Below are 6971 nucleotides of genomic sequence, written 5' to 3'. Positions count from 1 at the left end.
CAACTTGTGAATTCAAGATCAGCGTTGGGTTCCTCACTGACCGTGTGATGCCTGCTTGGCATTCTGTCTATGCGTCTCTCAAAATAAATAAACTTAACAAAAAAGAATAACATTGAGAACACTGGCTTGGTGTATAGCCTCAATGAGTCCTCAAGAAGGGTGCATTTCTTCAGGCAAATTGTTCAATCTCCCAGCTTATCTACAAGCTGCCTTCCACATGAGAGCAGTTAGTATATAAGGAAAGACTAATTTGACACTATTGAGAAAAGGAAAACTGTCAGAAGTTAGCAGTGAAGCTGCAGAGTTGCACTGATACCATCAGAGGACTAAGCTAAGCTTTATGGAACTTGAGTGGACGGATGTAGGGCTACAGTTCCCAAAACAAACCAAAAGAAAGACTTTTCAAACTAGTGAATAAATGACCTTCTCCTCAAATAAACTAAAGTCTTCACATTGTATCCGGGTGGGAAGAAAGTTTCCAGGCTCTTCAGACAGGGGGATGCTAGAGGAGGTGGGAGGGTCACCGTCAGAGGAGGGGCATGAGCTCCACCAGTCACAGGGACAAGTGCCTCACTGTCTGTGGCACCAGAGGACAACACCCTTCTGTCACCCCTTCAGACCACCTGCCGTCCTTAGTGCGTGTGATTCTTTCCAGACCACACGATGGTCACACACAGGAACAGGCTGCCTCTTTGGTTCCATCCCGTCCAGTCTTGGATACAGAAAAATAATGGACTTCTATAAGAGTTGCAACACCACGTCGTCTACTAGACAAGTAAGAGTGCAGGCGTCATCCCTGGAAACACCCATAAAAACGCAAGTCAAATGACCACACCTGTATTTCAAGTAAGCGACCTCCCTGCTCTGCTCCGCCATCTCCCTGTCCCAGATCTGAGTCTTGATCTGGGGGAGAAAAAACACATCCACCTTCAGTCGGAAGGTGGTGCCAGACTGTGCACCAAAGAAAGAGGAGGAAACAAGAAAACACTTACCAGGTTGTCCTGAGCATTCTTCTCATGAACTGCAAGCGGAAAAAGCCAACAATGAAAAGCCTGTGGTGAGGGATTCCAAGGGCCACTACACTCACCTGCGTGAGGTGCTAAGGGTTCAGTATGTCAGGCAGAACTCAGGTTACCTGGTATCTAAAGGTGAGCTCTGCCTGCTGCAGCTGTTCCCGTGTTTGTTCAATTTGTGGCCTGTGAGTTACAATTGCTCTTGTCAGATAAGGCCCAATATTGGGTATGATTTTAAATAAGCTGCCCACGATCCCAACAACCTCATATCTGTCCCCTGATACAATTTATTCTTACACATGAAACACTTTGCCCGTGATTATCAATGTACAGTAGGATCAAAGCTATTGTTACATCCTTTCCTTACTCATTATCCCATGCCTGTAGGGTTCAGAGTTCATGGAATTCCTTCCCATTTTCAATCTTTCTCTAATTCATCATGTGACAAGTGTCTTTTATCATAAAGATCTATTCTTTTATAACTTTTATCCTCACCATGTTTCCCAGGGTTGCAAAGACAAGGGCCATGAAATGGCACTACCACGTTGATGGGTATGATTCATTGTACGACACACTGCTTTCCTACAGATGATGACACTTGACACCACCCCCGAGGAATGTTAGCATGGACAAAGTTTCCACACAGTCTGCTCACTACTTGAGATCTTCAAATGTTTAGAACCTTAATTATTTTATTCCTTCTAAAACGTACCTTTTTTATCTGTTAATACTCTATGCATATGTTGACTTCAAACTTTTCAAAAAGATTAAAAACCAAAAAATAACAGCCGTTTCATGAGCTCCTGGTAATTACTAGCTGAACTCACTTGTACTTGTTTATTTCTTCTGTAGCTATTTTTTTCCTAATGTTTATTTATTTTTGAGACAGACAGAGAGTGAGCACATGCATGAGTGGGGGAGGGACAGAGAGTGATGTAACAGAATCTGAAACAGGCTCCAGGCTCTGACCTGTCAGCACAGAGCCTGACACGGGGCTCGAACTCCCGGACTGTGAAATTGTGACCTGAGCTGAAGTTGGATGCTTAAATGATGGAGCCACCCAGGCGCCCCTTCTGTAGCTATTTTCAAATTTTACCTGCAGCTGCTAGCTGATTCTTCTTTGCCGCCAGTTCACAGTGTCATTTTCAGCTTCCTAAGATGGGAAAGATACATACACAGTCAGGAACAAGGTCCAGAGGTTCTCCCTTTTTACCTCCCAGCACTCTTGAAGGCCTATGCAAATATCCCTTCCCCCACTTCTCCCATAAATGCACAGACTGACAACCGAATCAGAGAAATTAAGTGAACACTCCATTTAAGTTCAAGAAAATTCAACTTCTGTCTGCTGCCACGTCTCTACTATTGGAACTGTCTTTCTAGTTCTCGTTTCCTCTCCTTTATCATAAAGTCATCAAATAACATTGTACTTTGTGCCTTCCCAGAGTTGGTCTTTTGTTTGATATGGCAAAGACCCATTTCATCAGTGAGTGAAAAACCGTATCTGACCAACTGTACCCATTGGTATGAATCAAGGGATCATCACTAGTCTTACACCTCCATGGGGAGCCCTGATTCTCAGTCCAAAAGTTGTACCATGACACAGGCAATCACCTGAAAGACGACCTTCCAGAATATGGTTTCACTAACATTGCAGCTCACTCCCAGACATTGCTAGCGTTCAGGACTGCAACCCCTGCCTCCATCTTCAAAAGGCCATTCTTAGAACAACCTCATCTCCTGACGTACAACCTGATATGAACTGTCAAACAGTCTGGGTTTACTTCCAGGAAAGAGATTTCAGGTGGAAAACTCTCAACTTCATGGAGCCAAATCTACTTTAACAAGACTCATTCCATTGATAGTGAAGGCAGCAGAAGGCAATGCTTGGCAAGGCTGGGTTGTTGTGTTGCCCTCAGACCATTTTCTTTGTGGTGTTGACTGAGATGGTTTCAACTTGACACTTGATGTCCTCAAGAATCATACGCAAAATTGAAAATCTCTTAGCAAATGACACAAAAGCACTAGACAGAGAAAGGCACATGCATTTCCTTCTGGTCTCTCAGGCAGTCCTTGGGCAAATGCTTGCTGGCGTGGTTGTAATGTAGTGGCTCTGTTGTAAGGGGTTGAAGATAGAGAGGTGGTCAGGTTGCTGTACCCACTCACAGAAAGAGCTTACGAGTTAACAAAAACAAGATGCCAGTGAGAGCAAGCCCTAACCTCAGCTGTGGGAAGGACGAACATAAAGGTGAGTCTCCAGGGAAGAGAAGTCTTCACTTTCCAACACGAGTGAGGGACTCTAAAGTCCCCCATCTCCTCCTGAGAACAAAAGGAAATACTGTACAAAGGAGGAAACATGGGACTGAATGCACCAAGTATCTGACAACCCCACAAAGACACACAAGACCAAGATGGAGAAGAAGGAAGCCCAGGACAAAGCCATCCCTCAGGGGAGGCCAGCAAAGATGATCCCTAGTGAAGCTGCAGGCTTTGGCCAAGACTCAGAAAAGTTACACTTGAAAAATCAGGGGACAGGAAACAACTTGACGTTCTTAGGGATTGGGCCTGCAGTGAGCAATCTCACTGGCATAATGGATGCTGGTACCCCTACCCACTTTCCAGAAAGCAACTTCAATTGTTTCTGCAGCAAGAGAATTCATTTTTTTCCCCACACATTTTTGACCCATGTCTGGTCCTGAACAAAAATGACCTAACTGCTGGGTGACAAAACAGTGTGATGCGATTGAAATCTATAGGACAGTGTAGATGGATCCAGAGTGAATCCAGGTATTAACGTTATTAATGATGGTACCTTCCCTCTGCCGCCCCCAAAAGATAACACAATGTGTGGCAAGTACTTAGGAGAAAGGAAAATGCAGGTTACGTTACAAAAAGCAAGGTAGGAAGGGAAGGTCCAAGTCTACTGAATGCATTGGGCAAAAATACTCTGGACCCAGTTCCAAAAGAAATACAATTATCTCTACTGGCTGCCCTGTTCTCCCATACAATACGGTCCTTGTGACAGTTCTCACATGAACATCTTACTTTTCTAAATTTTTTTAACGTTTATTCATTTTTTTGATAGAGACAGAGTGAGAGTTGGGTAGGGCCAGAGGAATATATAGAATCCAAAGCAAGCTCCAGGCTCTGAACTGTCAACACAGAGCCTGACATGGGGCTTGAACTTATGGACTGTGAGATCATGACCTGAGCCGAATTTGGACGCTCAACCGACTGAGCCACCCAAGCGCCCCCATCTTACTTTTTTTGTAGGCACTTTTCTTTGTTCATAGAATTCTTCCAGGTTATGTGCTTTCTCTTTCAGCTGTTTGACTTTTGCTTCCTTTGTGGCTTTCACAGACCTCAGTGCATTACACTTGTCTTCCAGGGCGTTTTTATTTTCTGGAAAAAAAAAAAGGTGTTTGCTTGATAAACATGCACATGACCTGAGTCTTGATTTTGGTGAGACACAAAAAGTGCAAGAACCATGAAGGCATGAAAGTATTCTTTCCCTTACCAATGCAAAGTCATTGCCATCATATGGGGATTTCTCCCCAACAGAAAATATAACTTCTAGTTGACAGTTATTGGACCTCAAGGCTCTTAGCTCTACATCCTCAAATTCAACATTGGCACCTTGTGGTTAAGACAGATATGAGGAAAGACTTTCACGGAAAACTGATCACACAACAATTTGTACCTCACACAGCAAGATTGTGCATTGCAATCAACAAACACTAGAGGCATGAATATAACTAGAAGACAAAGATGATGGAAATAGTTCATGTCTAACAACTCATGGCTTTCTTAGTGGTGTATGTATGTATGTATGTATGCCTGTTTATCCCCCATTCACGTTGAAAATTTACTATTCAGCATTCAGAGAGAAAGAGACTATTGAGCACCTGGGTGGCTCAGTCAGTTGAGCATCAGATTCTTGATTTTGTGTCAGGTCACGATTGTAGGATCATGAGATCCAGACCTGTGTTGGGCTCCACACTGAGAGTGAATCCTGCTTAAGATTCTCTCTCTTTCCCTCTCCCCCACTTGCATGCCCCCTCACTAAAATTAAAAAAAATCATAAAGCATAATTTAAACATATTTTTTAAAGGGAAAGGATTATACACTTTGGCTATCACCCTTTCTCTCTCAACTATATTTGGGTATTTTCTACATATCTTGGAGGGCAGAGTTGAATGATGTGATAATTACTGAGTTGTGAAAATAAAAGATAACTCCTAGTCCTTGAAATAGCAAATCTCATCTTGGCGGTCCTAGTAAAATTCCAGCTCATTGGTCAGAAAGAGTTTTGGCTCCCAGAGGCCCGCTGTCTACTGTGGTAAATGGCAGGCAAATATGCTGTGCTCACTTCACCCAATGAACAAAAACCCTCCAAAGCCAAATTACGGTAAAACTCAGCAGCCAACTCTTAACTACTTCCTGATTCTTCACATTTCTTTCTCTCTCTCTGAGTTTGCAAGGTAGCAAGTGCACTTTGAACGGTGTCATTTAAAATGTCACTAAAGTGGGTGCCTGCGAGGCTCATTCAGTTAAGCATCTGACTTCAGCTCTGGTCGTCATCTCATGGTTTGTGAGTTTGAGCCCTGTGTCGGACTCTGTGCTGACAGCTCAGAGCCTGAGGCCTGCTTTGGATTCTGTGTCTCCCTCTCTCTCTGCCCGTCTCTCTCTCTCTAAAATAAATAAACATAAATAATTTTATGTTTACTTGTACTCAACACATACAAAAAGATAGAGATCATACCGTGCACAGTTTCAGACCCCAATGCTATGAAACTCTAAATCAACCACAAGAAAAAATTTGGAAAGATAACAAATACTTGTAGACTGAAGAACATCCTATGGAACAATGAATAGTGGAATGCAAGCTGCTGCAGCCACTCTGGAAAACAGTACGGAGGCTCCTCAAAAAGCTAAAAAGAGAACTATCCTACGACACAGCAATTGCAATACAAGGCATTTATCTAAGGGATACAGGTGTGCTGTTTTGAAGGGACACATGCACCCCCATGATTATAGCACCACGATCAACAATAGCCAAAGTATGGAAAAAGCCCAAATGTCCATTGATGGGTGAATGGATAAAGAAGATGTGGTGTGTGTGTGTGTGTGTGTGTGTGTGTGTGTGTGTGATGGAGTATTACTCAGCAATCAAAAAGAATGAAATCTTGCCATTTGTAACTACATGGTTGGAACTAGAGGATATTCTGCTAAGTGAAATTAGTAGTCAGAGAAAGACAAATATCATATGACTTTACTCATAGGAGGTCTTTGAGACACAAAACAGATGAACATATAATGGAAGGGAAACAAAAATAAAAACAGGGAGGTGTACAAAAGAAGAGCACACATAAATATGGAGAACCAACATGGGGTTACTGGAGGGGTTGTGGGGGGGATGGACTAAATGGGTAAGGGGCACTAAGGAATCTACTCATGAAATAACTGTTGCACTATACGGTAACTAATTTGGATGTAAATTGTAAATAATAAAAACTAAAATTAAAAAAAAAAGAATGAATGGGTGAACCAAGAAGTTAAAGGGAAAATTAAAAAGTACATGGAAGCCAATAAAACTGATAACACCACAGTCCAAAACCTCTGGGATGCAACAAAGGTAGTCATAAGAGGAAGTTTAACAATCCAGGCCTTCCTAAAGAGGGAAGAAAAGTCTCAGATACACAACGTAAGCTTATACCTTAAAGTAATGGAAAAAAGATCATCAAATAAAATCCAAATCCAGCAGAAGACAAGAAATGATAAAGATTACAGCAAAAATCAATGCTTTCAAAACTGAAAACAAAAACAAACAACAACCCCCCCCCACACACACACAAACAGTAGAAGAGATCAATGTAACCAGAAGCTAGTTCTTTGAAATAATTAATAAAATTGATAAACCACCAGCCAGTTGGATCAAAAAGAATAAAGAAAGGACCCAAA

At 42.2% G+C, this 6971-nt stretch overlaps 1 long non-coding RNA gene across 1 annotated transcript; it reads right to left on the bottom strand.

Moving 5' to 3' along the window:
* Window positions 1–856: 856 nt before the first annotated feature.
* LOC122478542 lies at window positions 857–2474 on the bottom strand. The gene is made up of 3 exons (XR_006296082.1): window positions 2110–2474; window positions 1136–1196; window positions 857–1021 (listed from the first exon to the last, which is right to left on the bottom strand). It is a non-coding gene; the product is annotated as an uncharacterized LOC122478542 (long non-coding RNA).
* Between the last annotated feature and the right edge of the window lie 4497 nt (window positions 2475–6971).

The sequence above is a fragment of the Prionailurus bengalensis genome, unplaced genomic scaffold (assembly GCF_016509475.1).
Source record: "Prionailurus bengalensis isolate Pbe53 unplaced genomic scaffold, Fcat_Pben_1.1_paternal_pri Un_scaffold_84, whole genome shotgun sequence".
Classification (NCBI taxonomy): Eukaryota; Metazoa; Chordata; class Mammalia; order Carnivora; family Felidae; genus Prionailurus; species Prionailurus bengalensis.
The sequence above is the reverse complement of the archived record's forward strand: the minus strand, read 5'-3'. Positions and strand labels throughout refer to the sequence as shown.